The sequence below is a fragment of the Oncorhynchus gorbuscha genome, linkage group LG01, assembly GCF_021184085.1.
Source record: "Oncorhynchus gorbuscha isolate QuinsamMale2020 ecotype Even-year linkage group LG01, OgorEven_v1.0, whole genome shotgun sequence".
NCBI lineage: Eukaryota > Metazoa > Chordata > Actinopteri > Salmoniformes > Salmonidae > Oncorhynchus > Oncorhynchus gorbuscha.
In genome coordinates, this window is record NC_060173.1 from 52,200,539 (window position 1) to 52,214,504 (window position 13,966).

Sequence of the window (13,966 nt, forward strand, 5' to 3'; positions counted from 1 at the left end):
TGATTTTTTTTATTTTATTTTATCTGTCATAGTTGAAGTGTACCTATGATGAAAATTACAGGCCTCTCTCATATTTCTAAGTGGGAGAACTTGCACAATTGGTGGCTGACTAAATACTTTTTTGCCCCACTGTAGTTAGTGGATGTCATCAGATTAATGAAAGTAAAGTCACGACAATCGGGTTCTGGTTCAACTCCCTCCCCTGATTGCTCAGTTTGTCCGGGCTGCCCGCTCTAGGAAGAGTCTTGTTGGTTCCAAAATTCTTCCATTTAAGAATGAGGTAGGCCACTGTGCTCTTGGGGAGCTTCAATGGTGCAGAAATGTTTTGGTACCCTTCCCCAGATCTGTGCCTCGACACAATCCTGTCTCGGAGCTCTACGGACAATCCCTTCTACCTCGTGACTTTTGCTCTGATATGCACTGTCAACTGTGAGACCTTCAATATAGACAGGTGTGTGCCTTTCCAAATCCACATTTACCACAGGTGGACTCCAATCAAGTTGTAGTAACATCTCAAGGATGATCAATGGGAACAGGATGCACCTGAGCTCAATTTCGAGCTTCATAGGAAAGGGTCTGAATACTTATGTGTTTCTGTTTTTTATTTGTAATACATTTGCAAAGATTAAAAAAAAATCTGTTTTCACTTTGTCATTATAGGGGTATTGTGTGTAATTTGAAAAAATGTAATTTAATGAATTTTAGAATAAGGCTATAACGTTACAAAATGTGGAAAAGGGGAAAGGGTCTGAATACTTTCTGAATGCACTGAATTTAAAGTCCAAATCATGAATTTAAAGCCCAAAAATGGATGTAGCAATCACAGATTGCCCTCTAAACTTTTACTCTCTACAGTAAGTCAGTGTGTATCTCTCCCTCTGTCTCTCTGTCTCCGTCTAGGCTGCTCCATGCGGTGCCAGAGGGTGAAAGCGAGGAGGTCAGGGAGATGAGCTGACGGGCTCTCAGCAGGATCTGGTCAGCAGCCTGGCAGAGCTCTATCAGAGACTTACATCCCAGGTCCACAGCGACAAGACGCAGAAGAAACGTAAAGAACTGGCGCTGCATTTCCCCCATATGATAGGTCTATGCCCGCAGTGAGCTCTGTTGGGAATTTATCAATATGAAAGGCTCATGGCTCTAAAGTATAAAATTACGCCTCTTTTTTGTACTAATCAGTGAGCGTCTCATCTAAACAGTTGGCTTTCGATTCTTCTGTGATACGCAATCAGTCCAATTTGTAAGTCGCTCTGGATAAGAGCGTCTGCTAAATGACTTAAATGTAAATGTAAATGTGTAACAGCTCAAAACCTACAATGGCGAGAAGCTCGTTACTATGTTCATCTTCCCCTTCCACATCTCCCCACCCGCCTGCAGGTGGCGCCCAGCACTCTCCGGTGAGGCAGAAGATGAAGACGATGAACCGCTCGCTACAGATGCTTAACGTTGCCCGCCTGAACGTGGCCCAGAAGAGCCAGGCTAGGGAGACAGGGCCACGGCTGGACCCAACACCCAACGTAAGTGTATCTGTCTGACTCAACATGATCTAAGGGATTGATAGTTGGTATTCAGCAGTCATAAAATGTCTTACTTACTTTGAAGACCTACTAAAATAGGGATTTTGTCAGACAGCATAGCCAGCAGCTCTATAGGGATGAGATGATGACATGGAATGAAATAATAAAGTCATCAAATGAAACATGTAATATACACAACTGAAATATTTGATTGAAGTAATGTAATGTGAATAAATTATGGTTAAGTGACTGTCTTTCAGTGACTCTGGTCACTGAAGATCCCATGGCCCTCATCGTAAGAGTACCTAATCATCCCCAGCTTCCAATTGGCTCATTCATCCCCCCTCGTCTCCCCTGTAACCATTCCCCAGATCGTTGCTGTAAATGGAATGTGTTCTCAGTCAACTTAACAGGTAAAATAAGAAATATCAACCGTAATGGGCAGTCACTACCATCATGGGACTTTTATTCATTGTTTTATTGTGTCATTACAGCAATCAACCCACATAGTGCATTTAATGCCTAAAGAAATCGAAACGGAAAAACATTTTCTTGTAATAATTCAACTGAACCGATTACTGTCTGTCTACTGTCACCACAACAACACACAACAGTGTTCTGCACCCAAAGGGCTCACCCATAGTCTCATGGTTCAGATTCAGCTTTTGTTGCAAAAATGATAATATGATGATAATTTAGGCCTATACTCATTGGCAGAATATTTCATAAAGATTAGCGTAGTCAAAAGTGTATTTCATTTGGCAAATCCGACCATAATTCTATCCTCCTGATTCCTGTTTACAAGCGAAAATTAAAGCAGGAAGCACCAGTGACTCGATCAATAAAAAAGTGGTTAGGTTAGGGGCTCGTAAGTGAGGTCCTGTATAAACACAAATTCCTTCCTTCCCAACAGCTCTTCGCTGCTCCACGAAGCGTAAGAAGCATGAATGCCCTGACTTCTGCAGAGGCCGTATAACTGCAAATGCTGCACGGCCAATGCAGATGTCGGATTAAACATTCAGCGCCTTTTAGAGTTGAATACCCGATCAATACAGGGTTGTGTTTATTAAGCACGAAACGGACTGAAACAGGGAGAGATTACCTGGAATGGTCCAATAAGAAACGCTCATTGTTATTCTCTGTTTCAAACGGTTTTACTCCGGTGTGGCTCCGGCCCATGACTAACACTGATGTGTCTATTAGGTGCCAGCTGCAGGCGGTGCTCAGGTTCGAGATGTGCCAACTCCTCCCCTTGGAGCAGCAGGCCGACACTACTGGATGTGGAGCAGATGGTGGAGGAGGTAGGAAACTCGCTAACGGCTAATCATAGCTACCTCCACGACCCAAACAAAACAGTCATTGATAGGCTTTGATTTCCCTCTCCCCAGATGGCTGATATGCCGAGGATAATCTCTCTAACGAAAGACCCGGTGCTCCTCGCCAGGCTCCTGCAAGACGAGGTCCTCCCCGGATCAAGTTCCCTCTATTGACATCTGACTTAACATTTGGGGTTGAATGCAGATTAAGGAGATGAGGAGAATAGCGCAGTTCTCTAAGGTTATAACAGATGGTTGTGTGCTGACAGGTTCCTGACAGCCACCCCTAGGGTCCTAGTGGATGTTTACCATAGCCTGGGCATGCAGCCGCCCGCCGCCCTGTCAGCCGTGCTGCCCTCGGACTTCTTCAGCGACGAGTCAATGGCCATGGATAGCATCTCTCCCTCCTCGCCTCCCCTCTCCCTCATTATGGCCTCCGCCTGCGGGGAGCAACTTCAGGAGCTACACGACCGCTCCGCCAGAAAGAGAAGGAGAGTTGCCTCTGGTACCAAAAGGGGCATTCTGCTCATTCACCTAGGTGTTATCTGGTGTGGTGCAGCTGTGTGGATTTTACAGAATGGCCGTTCCAAGTGTGTCCTTGGTGAAGTGCACGAATGTGTGTTTGTTGTTGTTAGTACACTTTTAGATATTAATGCACTGTTGGAGCTAGAAACACAAGCATTTCACTACACCCGCAATAACATCTGCTAAACATGTGTATGTGACAAATAAAATGTTATTTGATATAGCCCTCTTTAACGAACCTCTGTTGTGTGTTAGGAGTGGGAAGTCGACTCGCCATCAGAGCATGACTGAAGCATCCCAGAGTCTCCGCCAGATAGAGATGCCAAGGATGTGAGCTAAAGCAGGATTTTATTTTGTATTCTGTAACAGCTGTAAAATCAGATCAAATAAAATATGGCTTCAATAGTACTACATCAGAAACAATATGGCTACATTCACAGTCCTGTCTGGCTAGATGTACAGTATGATCTTAGTAATCACCCATATATTGCTCTCTGTTTGTCCTATGAACGGGCCAAGGTTCTGTGTTGCTGTGGAGAAACCAGCTTCTGAACCCCCCCCCCCCCCCCCCCCAAAAAAAAGCAGGCTGTACAAGGTAAGTAATTTCAATGCCATCCTCCATCTCATCTATTAGATCATCATACTGTGATTGTCCAATTCCATTCAATACAACTTTATTTGGTCCATAGAGGTCATAAAGTTCCGGAGGAACTTGTTCAACCAGGAGACCATTTGCCCCTCCAACAAGGCCAAGATGCCCAGGAGCCTGTCTCAGCCGTGGAGGGACTAAAGCGCAAACGCCCCCAGACGACAGAAGGTGGCGGTAAAGAGACACTCTGATACTTAATTATTCGCCAGTATGTATTCCCTGATACTTCGGCATTCCAAGAGCTCATAGCATCAGTAACAAGGGAAAAGGTTTTGTTAGCACTGTTGACCCAGAGGAAATCTGCCCTTTTCAGATCGACATGCCCCCCGGACCAAAAAGGTGATGGAGACGCCATTTCACAAGCAGGTGTCCAATCGCCTGCTGCACAGGCAAAAGATGGGCAGGTGAGTTGGACATGTGGTTTTTTTTAAAACCAGGATGTAGCCCTTTACACTCATACCTGTATTCGGTTAAAAATGGCAGATTTGGACACTGATAAATGCCTCATTTGGAACACAGCGGGTGTACAGTAACATACTATACATGACGTCAGAGCTCTGGCTCTGCGCTTCACAACCCTGTATGGGTTTTGACTGACAGCTGTTCTGACCTTGAGCACGTTGCGCGATAAGAAGTTGCCCCCATAACTACCGCTAATTGGTCAAATTTTGCAAATGTTCTGTTGTCTGAGTGAAATGCCATAAATTAAGAAGACTGTATTCTGAAAGCTGAGACATTGAGGACTGTAATAAATACCGCTTTGATGTCATGCAAGCCAAACACTTGAGTCCAAATGTGTACATTTCCATAGAATAAAACTCACGTCATAAAACAGTGTCAATATTTCTGATCACTATGTTTGATGTGCAGTTACAAGATGACAAGTCGTTACACCCTGCGTTGTGCTGAACCAAATGAGACTGTCTACTGTGAAGAAAACTAGCACCGGAATACACTCGTGACCTCTTTCTATTCTCACGAAATTTACGATCACTTTCCCTGAAATGCATTGCGAAAGCTTAACACTGCAGTAATTGTGTGAGTGCGGGGATGCAGGGTTGTGTTCCAACCAAAACAACTACAAGTGTGCTCGCTTTAGATCCTCAACAGCACAGCAAGGAGAGCTAAGAAAAGCACCTTATAGTTGACAACTCTTCTTTGAGTCATCAAAGTGCATCCAAATGACTTAGGATCAATGCACACTTTGCAGAGGTATGTGGCCACTTGGAGACAACAGTTACTCCTCTCACACAAACCGTGGTATATATTTTCTTCTTATGTTGCACCTACCCCGCATTGTCCAGGGGAAATTCATATCATGTTACTGAATGTATCCAGCATATTATTTTCATATTTATTCTGTAAGAATCATTTCAATTTAGCCCTATCCATGTAGGCCCATTTCCCACAAGGTAAAAAATGATACAGGGCCTTCGGAAAGTATTCACACCCCTCAACTTTTTTCCACGCTGTGTTGTTCTACAGCCTTCATTTAAAATAGATTAAGTCGACACACGTGTTTTCAAATGAATACAAAATGAAAGCTGAAAGTATTCAATCCCTTTTGTATGGCAAGGCAAAATAGGGGTTGTGTGATGGAAAAGATCACGATCGTTAGAAAGCAAATGACGGACTCCGCTTTACATCTGCATATTTCTCCAACGCTCAGTTGTCCTGAGTCTGCACATCACTGCTTGTCTGGAAGCAAGACGTCGGTGTCCGCGACGTGGCTGGTTTTCTCTTTGTAGTCCGTGATTGACTGTAGACCCTGCCACATACGTCTCTTGTTTGAGCCGTTGAATTGCGACTCCACTTTAGCTCTGTACTGACATCTTGCCTGTTTGATTGCCTTACGGAGGGAATAACTACACTACTTTGTGTTCTGCCATATTCCCAGTCACCTTGCCATGGTTAAGTGCGGCAGTTTGCGCTTTCCGTTTTGCACGAGTGCTGCCATCTCTCCACGGTTTCTGGTTTGGGTCGGTTTCAAATAGTCACAGTGGGTATAACGTTTCCTATACACTTCCTGATGAACTCAGTCATCGTATCCGTGCATTCGTCGATGTTATTCTCTGCTGATCACCGTTCTCAAAACTTGTCGTTGCACATCTCACACTACAGAGCATTGTAGATTTTGTGCCGACATGTTTGGGCCGTCTGGAATAGCACAAAGGCGAGATCGTTAGCCCTCAGATTGCGTCTCTGACCCTCTCGCATAAAATGAATGTCGGCGATGGCCGCTCGCCCCTTTGTAGGCAACGACATGAGGATTTTTTTCTCCAACCTCAAACTTGTCTGGGACAGCTAAATCGGGGCCAAAATCGTGTAGTGTCCACCCGGCTTAAGGATGGGAGAGACATCACATCCATCACAGGTCCTTGCTGAAGGTGACGTTGATCGTGTACTGCTTCTCGTGGGGTGAGCCTGATGTTCGGCATGTCACGCCTCATGTCTGAAACATCAAAATGCCTATGCATCTACAAATCCTTGTTTTACACAATATTGCATCATATTTTGAGTTGCTGACCTGTTCATCCACAGGCTTGTGCTGTAGTCTCCACAACTGGATCAGACTGACACAGGATTCCCATTCACCGGATGGTCTGAGGGATGCACTCATGTTGGACTGGAAAACAAAAAGAGACATTTGGTCAATGGTAGGTATTTTTCAATGCCGTATCACCATCCAATCGTAACACATACCAACTTTTGACAACGTGACAAGTGGTCCCTCAACGCCCAATCTTAAGTCATGACACAAACATACCGCGCAGATATCTCTTCAAAGTCACTGTTGTACACAATATTGTTTCACATTTGATGAGTTACTGACCTGTCCGTCCACAGGCTCGATCTGTTGTCATCTCTACAGGTACAGGATGTCCACGCACTGGATGGCCTGAGGGATTCACTCCTGTTGGACTGGAAAACAAAAAGAGTCATTTGGTCAGTGCCGTATCAACATCTTTATTTGGACAGAAAATGTACCGTTTGTCATAACACAAACCCACCTTGGACAATGTGTGACAAGTGGTCCCTCAACAACCAATCCTCATGCCTCATTGTGTGTTCTCATTCCCCAATCAACAGTCTGGATCTTCCTCTCTGCCATGGTGGGTGAGCTACCTTTTCCTGGTATATTTTCCCACTGGAAAATGGCAGCTGCAGACCCGAGTGCTGTCACTGGGTTTTCTGTCCTCCCATCTGAAAGACAACACAAAAAAAGTTACTTTTACTAGCCTAGCTAAGTTGATTACTAAAACGGTAACATCTACAGTGGGGCAAAAAGTATTTAGTCAGCCACCAATTGTGCAAGTTCTCCCACTTAAAAGTATGAGAGAGGCCTGTAATTTTCATCATAGATACACTTCAACTATGACAGACAAAATGAGAAGAAAAATCCAGAAAATCATATTGTAGGATTTTTAATGAATTTATTTGCAAATGATGGTGGAAAATAAGTATTTGGTCACCTATAAACAAGCAATATTTTTGGCTCTCACAGACCTGTAACTTCTTCTTTAAGAGGCTCCTCTGTCCCCCACTCATTACCTGTATTAATGGCACCTGTTTGAACTTGTTATCAGTATAAAAGACACCTGTCCACAACCTCAAACAGTCACACTCCAAACTCCACTATGGCCAAGACCAAAGAGCTGTCAAAGGACACCAGAAACAAAATTGTAGACCTGCACCAGGCTGGGAAGACTGAATCTGCAATAGGTAAGCAGCATGGTTTGAAGAAATCAACTGTGGGAGCAAATATGAGGAAATGGAAGACATACAAGACTACTGATAATCTCCCTCGGTCTGGGGCTCCACGCAAGACCTCACCCCGTGGGGACAAAATGATCACAAGAACGGTGAGCAAAAATCCCAGAACCACACGGGGGGACCTAGTGAATGACCTGCAGAGAGCTGGGACCAAAGTAACAAACCCTACCATCAGCAAGGGCATTGAAGATGAAACGTGGCTGGGCCTTTCAGCATGACAATGATCCCAAACACACCGCCCGGGCAACGAAGGAGTGGCTTCGTAAGAACCATTTAATAATAATAATAATTCAAGGTCCTGGAGTGGCCTAGCCAGTCTCCAGATCTCAACCCCATAGAAAATCTTTGGAGTGAGTTGAAAGTCCATGTTGCCCAGCAACAGCCCCAAAACATCACTGCTCTAGAGGAGATCTGCATGGAGGAATGGGCCAAAATACCAGCAACAGTGTGTGAAAACCTTGTGAAGACTTACAGAAAATGTTTGACCTCTGTCATTGCCAACAAAGGGTATATAACAAAGTATTGAGATAAACTTTTATTATTGACCAAATACTTATTTTCCACCATAATTTGCAAATAAATAAATTAAAAATCGTACATTGTGATTTTCTGGATTTTTTTTCTCATTTTGTCTGTCATAGTTGAAGTGTACCTATGATGACAATTACAGGCCTCTCATCTTTTTAAGTGGGAGAACTTGCACAATTGGTGGGTGACTAAATACTTTTTTGCCCCACTGTATATTGAAATGCCATAACCCACAGACTTGACTATAGTAATGGTCAAATAAACTGGTATATCTGCAACATATAAAATCCTACTATGTCGATGGGACATTTCTGCTGGGATGGAGGAAATATCTGGAAGGCTCAACTAGATGATCAGGACAGTCTAGGGTACTATTTGCTCGAAGAGTTGAAGTACTGCGATGAGCTATATGACTGTAATTCTGATTATAATTCTCGAGAGGAAAATGAAAACCCTCAGCCGTGAGGTCACTGAGGAGGACCAACAGTGATAGTGGGATCGTCTGAAAGGGACTGACATGTAGGGAATGTAACATAAGGATTTGGGCACGGCCAGCAGACCACAATTTCTACTTGCCCGGGTAACATTAATTTCCTAAATCTGTGGCATGCCATGTTTGCAAAGGCAAGATTTCACTGCTATGTCAGGCTAGTTTGGCACATTCTCTACTAGCCATTTCACTGTTGTATCAGGCTAGTTGGGCACATTGTCTACTATCCCAGTTTGAAAAGTACTAGCCTCGGGCTAGCTTAATTTCCATCCCTGCTGGCATGTATAACTGACTTCACAGGTCATTTGGTTAATCATGTACAACAAATGCACTCGTGGAACAAAACCATTTGTGTTTTCTATGGGAAAACATTGAGCCAACAAGTCCTTTGTGAGCTAGCTAGCCAGTTAGTTAACGTTAGCTCACCATTCGTGTAGTCACACTTTTCCACGTGGTGACATGCTAGCTAATATTATCCCACCAGGGCACGGATATTTAGTTTACGTTTAGCTAGCTAGTTGCGTTAGCTCATCGTTCATATAGTCAGACTTTTCCCCAGAACCCATGGGTGATGACATGCTAGCTAGTCCACCATGGCAAGGATAGGATTAGCTAGTTAACGCTAATTGCTAACATTAGGCACTTCAAGAAGCTAAGTAGACAGAATGATCATTACACAGGTGCACTTTGTGCTGGGCGCAGTTTTGTCACACAACATAATGCCATAGATGCCTTAAGTTTTGAGGGGACAGGCAATTGGCATGCTGGCTGCAGGTATGTCCACCAGAGCTGAGAATTTAATGTTAATTTCCATACCCTTAGCATCATTTTACCTCCTCTATACCTCCAACATTGTTTTAGAGAATTCGGCAGTACGTCCAACAAGCCTCACAACTGCAGACCACGTGTAACCACGCCAGCCCAGGGCCGCAAAATATGGCTTCTTCACCTGTGGGATCATCTGGGGAGGAGGAAGAGGGAGTATTTATGTCTGTAATTAAACCCTTTTGTGGGGAAAAACTAATTCGGATTGGCTAGGCCTGGCTCACCAGTGGATGGGCCTGGCTCCAGTGAGTAGGCCTATGCCCCCCAATGGCTGTGCCACTGCCCATGTGAAATCCATAAATTAGGGCCTAATTCATTTATTTCAATTGAATGATTTCCTTTTATGAACTGTAACTCAGTAAAAATCTTTGAAATTGTTGCATGTTGAGTTTTATATTTTTGTTCAGTGTATATATAGTTTTTGAACAATAATATATGAGGGATTGGAAATGATGCAGACAATTACATAGATAGAAGCTGTTAGGTTCTAAATAAACAGAATAAAAAATGGACAGATGCTTAGTAAAGCTCAAACCAAGTTTATTCACCCACATACAGCTGCATAAGACAAAGAACATGTTAACACAAGTACTGATATTTAATCCTTTCTCCTATGCTGAGTCTCCAACACATCTGAAAAGCCAATACATCTCTGTTGCTAGACAGAACCTTTGTGATATCTGTTCTTCCTCACTTCATCTGACCTGACCTCTGCCCCAAATTCCTCACTCCTCCCCACAGGATCCCTGATGTCTAACAATAAAATATTTTGACGGAATGTAAATGTTCTAAATGTTCTTCTCTCTCCCTTAGTGACATGAATAAGGATACTTCATATTTTCAAATTAGAACTCAATCAAAGCCTTTGGTTGGAAAATCATTCCTCATGAAGCTGGTTGAGAGAATGCCAAGAGTGTGCAAAGCTGTCATCAAGGTAAAGGGTGGCTACTTTCAAGAATCTCAAATATAAAATATATTTTGATTTGTTTAACACTTTTTTGATTACTACATGATTCCATATGTGTTATTTCATAGTTTTGATGTCTCCACTATTATTCTACAATGTAGAAAATAATTAAAATAAAATAAAAACCTGGAATGGGTAGGTGTGTCCAAACTTTTGACTGGTACTGTATAAGAGGTGTAAACTGTTGACCACACCCCCTGACTTTGAGAAGCTTTGAATCAAGCACAACCATAAAAACATTTCTTCAGGATTTTGGAAATTCTCCCACAAACCCCGTCTTCTTATCAGTTGACCCCACATGGAGTCGTGACCCCTGGTTTGGGAGCTAAAATGATAATTTAGTTCTCAGGCAAGGCTTGATCATGCAAACCAGTTCTGTTATGTCATAAACCTCTTATTTTGTTCATTTCTAGTTAAAATGTCTGTACCTGACACCATTTTTTAAACAAGCTGCTAGTTATATGATTTTATCACAGTTTTGGTTCATGACTGGACACAGTGAACAGGCAGTAAATCTAACTGCTTTAAAAGTGTCCAGGTTTTTCCTGGCCAACTCCATTGTCCTTTGCTTATCAGCAAGTATATGTGATAAAAGGCACCTGATAGGGTGATTTCTGATTTAGACTATCCTGTTCAAAGGTCAGAGCTGTAAAGCACATTATCCTAAACGACAGACAATCAGTGGTACAGTGCCTACAGAAGGTACACGCCCATTTACTTTTTGCACTGTATTGTGTTGTGACAGCCTGAATTTAAAATGGATTAAACTGAGATGTGTTTGTCACTGGCCTACACACATTACCACAAATCAGTGAAATAATGTTTTTTAGACATTTTTCAAAATTATTTATAGAAATTAAATCTGAAATGTCTTGAGTCAAGAAGTATTCAAATCAAATCACATTGTAGGTGTCACAAACACGCGTTTAGCAGATTTTTATAGCAAAATGCTTGTGTTTCTAGCTCTAACAGTGTAACGGCGCTGGTGGGTTGAAGGAGACCAAGGTGCAGCATGGTAGACGTTCATGATTTTTAATATTACCTGAACACTGCAACAAAATAACAAAACCGCACAGTTCTGTCAGGCAACCAAACTGAAAATCACAACTTATATATGATCCCCAATTAGAGACAACGATAGACAGCTGCCTCTGATTGGGAACCACACATGGCAAAAACAACAAAGAAATAGAAAACATAGAAACAGAAAACATAGAATGCCCACCCTAATCACACCCTGACCTAACCAAAAACAGAGAAATAAAAGGCTCTCTAAGGTCAGGGCGTGACAAATAGGACAGTAGTATCTAACAATACACACAATCTAAAGTAAAGGAATGGAATTAAGAATATATAAATATTTGGACGAGCAATGTCATAGCGGCATAGACTAAGATACAGTAGAATAAAATAGAATACAGTATAAACATATGAGATGAGTAATGAAAAATATGTAAACATTATTAAAGTGACTGGTTTCACTTTATTAAAGTGGCCAGTGGTTTCAAGTCTATGTATATAGGGCAGCAGCCTCTAATGTGCTAGTGATGTTTATTTAACAGTCTAATGGCTTTGAGATAGGTGTTTTTCAGTCTCTCGGTCCCAGCTTTGATGAACCTGTACGGACCTCGCCTTCTGCATGATAGCGGGGTGAACAGGCAGTGGCTCGTGTGGTTGTGGTCCTTGATGATCTTTTTGGCCTTCTTGTGACATCGGGTGCTGTAGGTGTCCTGGAGGGCAGGTAGTTTGCCACTGGTGATGCGTTGGCGGTACAGTTTCCATACCAGGCGTGTCTGTAAAAGTTTGAGGGTTTTAGGTGCCAAGCCAAATTTCTTCAGCCTCCTGAGGTTGAAGAGGCGCTTTTGCGCTTTCTTCACAACACTGTCTGTGTGGGTGGGCAATTTCAGTTTGTCAGTGATGTGTATGCTGAGGAACTTGAAGCTTTCCACCTTCTCTGCCGCGGTCTCGTCAATGTGGAAAGAGGGGTGCTCCCTCTGCTGTTTCCTGAAGTCCACAATCGGCTCCTTTGTTTTGTTGACGTTGGGCAAGAGGTTATTTTGCTGGCACCACACTCCCAGGGCTCTCAACTCCTCGCTGTAGGCTGTCTCATCATCGTTGGTAATCAGGCCTACTACTGTTGTGTCATCTGCAAACTTGATGATTGAGTTGGAGGTGTGCGTAGCCACAGTCATGGGTGAACAGGGAGTACAAGAGGATGCTGAGCACGCACCCTTGTGTCCCCAGTGTTGAGGATCAACGAAGTGGAGGTGTTGTTTCCTATCTTCACCACCTGGGGGCGGCCCGTCAGGAAGTCCAAGGACCCAGTTGCACAGGGCGGGGTTCAAACCCAGGGCCCAGCGCTTAATGATGAGCTTGGAGGGTACTATGGTGTTGAATGCTGAGATATAGTCAATGAACAGCATTCTTACATAGGTATTCCTCTTGTCCAGGTGGGATAAGGCAGTGTGCAGTGTGATGGCGATTGCATCGTCTGTGGATCTATTGGGGCAGTAAGCAAATTGAAGTGGGTCTAGTGTGTCAGGCCGAGTTGCAGTTATTCAGCCCCTTTGTTATGGCAAGTTTAAATAAGTTCAGGAGTAAACATTTGCTTAACAAGTCACATGGACACATGGACTGTAACCCACACATACAATTATCTGTAAGGTCCCTCAGTAGAGCAGTGAATTTCAAACACAGATTCAACCACAAAGAACAGAGAGGTTTTCTAATGCCTCACAAAGAAGGTCACCTATTGGTAGATTAGTACAACTAAAAAAGCAGACATTGAATATCCCTTTTGAGCATGGTGAAGTTATTAATTACACTTAGGATGGTATATCAATACACTCAGTAACTATTAAGATACAGGTGCTGATTCCAAACTATGTTGCCGGAGAGGAAGGAAACCACTCAGGGATTTCACCATGAGGCCAGTGGTGACTTTAAAACAGTTACAGAGTTTAATGGCTGTGATAGGAGAAACTGAGGATGGACAAACAATATTGTAGTTGGAAGCATGTGTACAGAATATTCCAAAACATGCATCCTGTTTGCAACAAGGCACTAATGTAATACTGCAGAAAATGTGGCAAAGCAATTAACTTTTTGTCCTGAATGCAAAGTGTGATGTTTGGGGCAAATCCAATACAACACATTACTGAGTACTACTCTCCATATTTTCAAGCATAGTGGTGGCTGCATCATGTTATGGATATGCTTGTAATCGTTAAGGACTGGGGAGGTTTTCAGGATAAAAAAGAAACTAAATGGAGCTAAGCACAGGCAAAATCCTAGAGGAAAACCTGGTTCAGTTGGCTTTCGACCAGACACCGGGAGATGAGATGAATTCACCTTTCAGCAGAATGCCAAGTCTAGACT

At 43.0% G+C, this 13,966-nt stretch overlaps 1 long non-coding RNA gene across 2 annotated transcripts; it reads left to right on the plus strand.

Annotated features, from left to right (window-relative positions):
* Nucleotides 1–4,252: 4,252 nt before the first annotated feature.
* LOC124039754 lies at nt 4,253–7,320 on the plus strand. Of its 2 annotated transcripts, XR_006839630.1 has the most exons (4): nt 4,253–4,408; nt 6,546–6,661; nt 6,852–6,950; nt 7,095–7,320. It is a non-coding gene; the product is annotated as an uncharacterized LOC124039754 (long non-coding RNA). The 2 variants fall into 2 exon arrangements; XR_006839629.1 differs by having other exon boundaries at nt 6,852–7,320.
* The last annotated feature ends 6,646 nt before the right edge of the window (nt 7,321–13,966 follow it).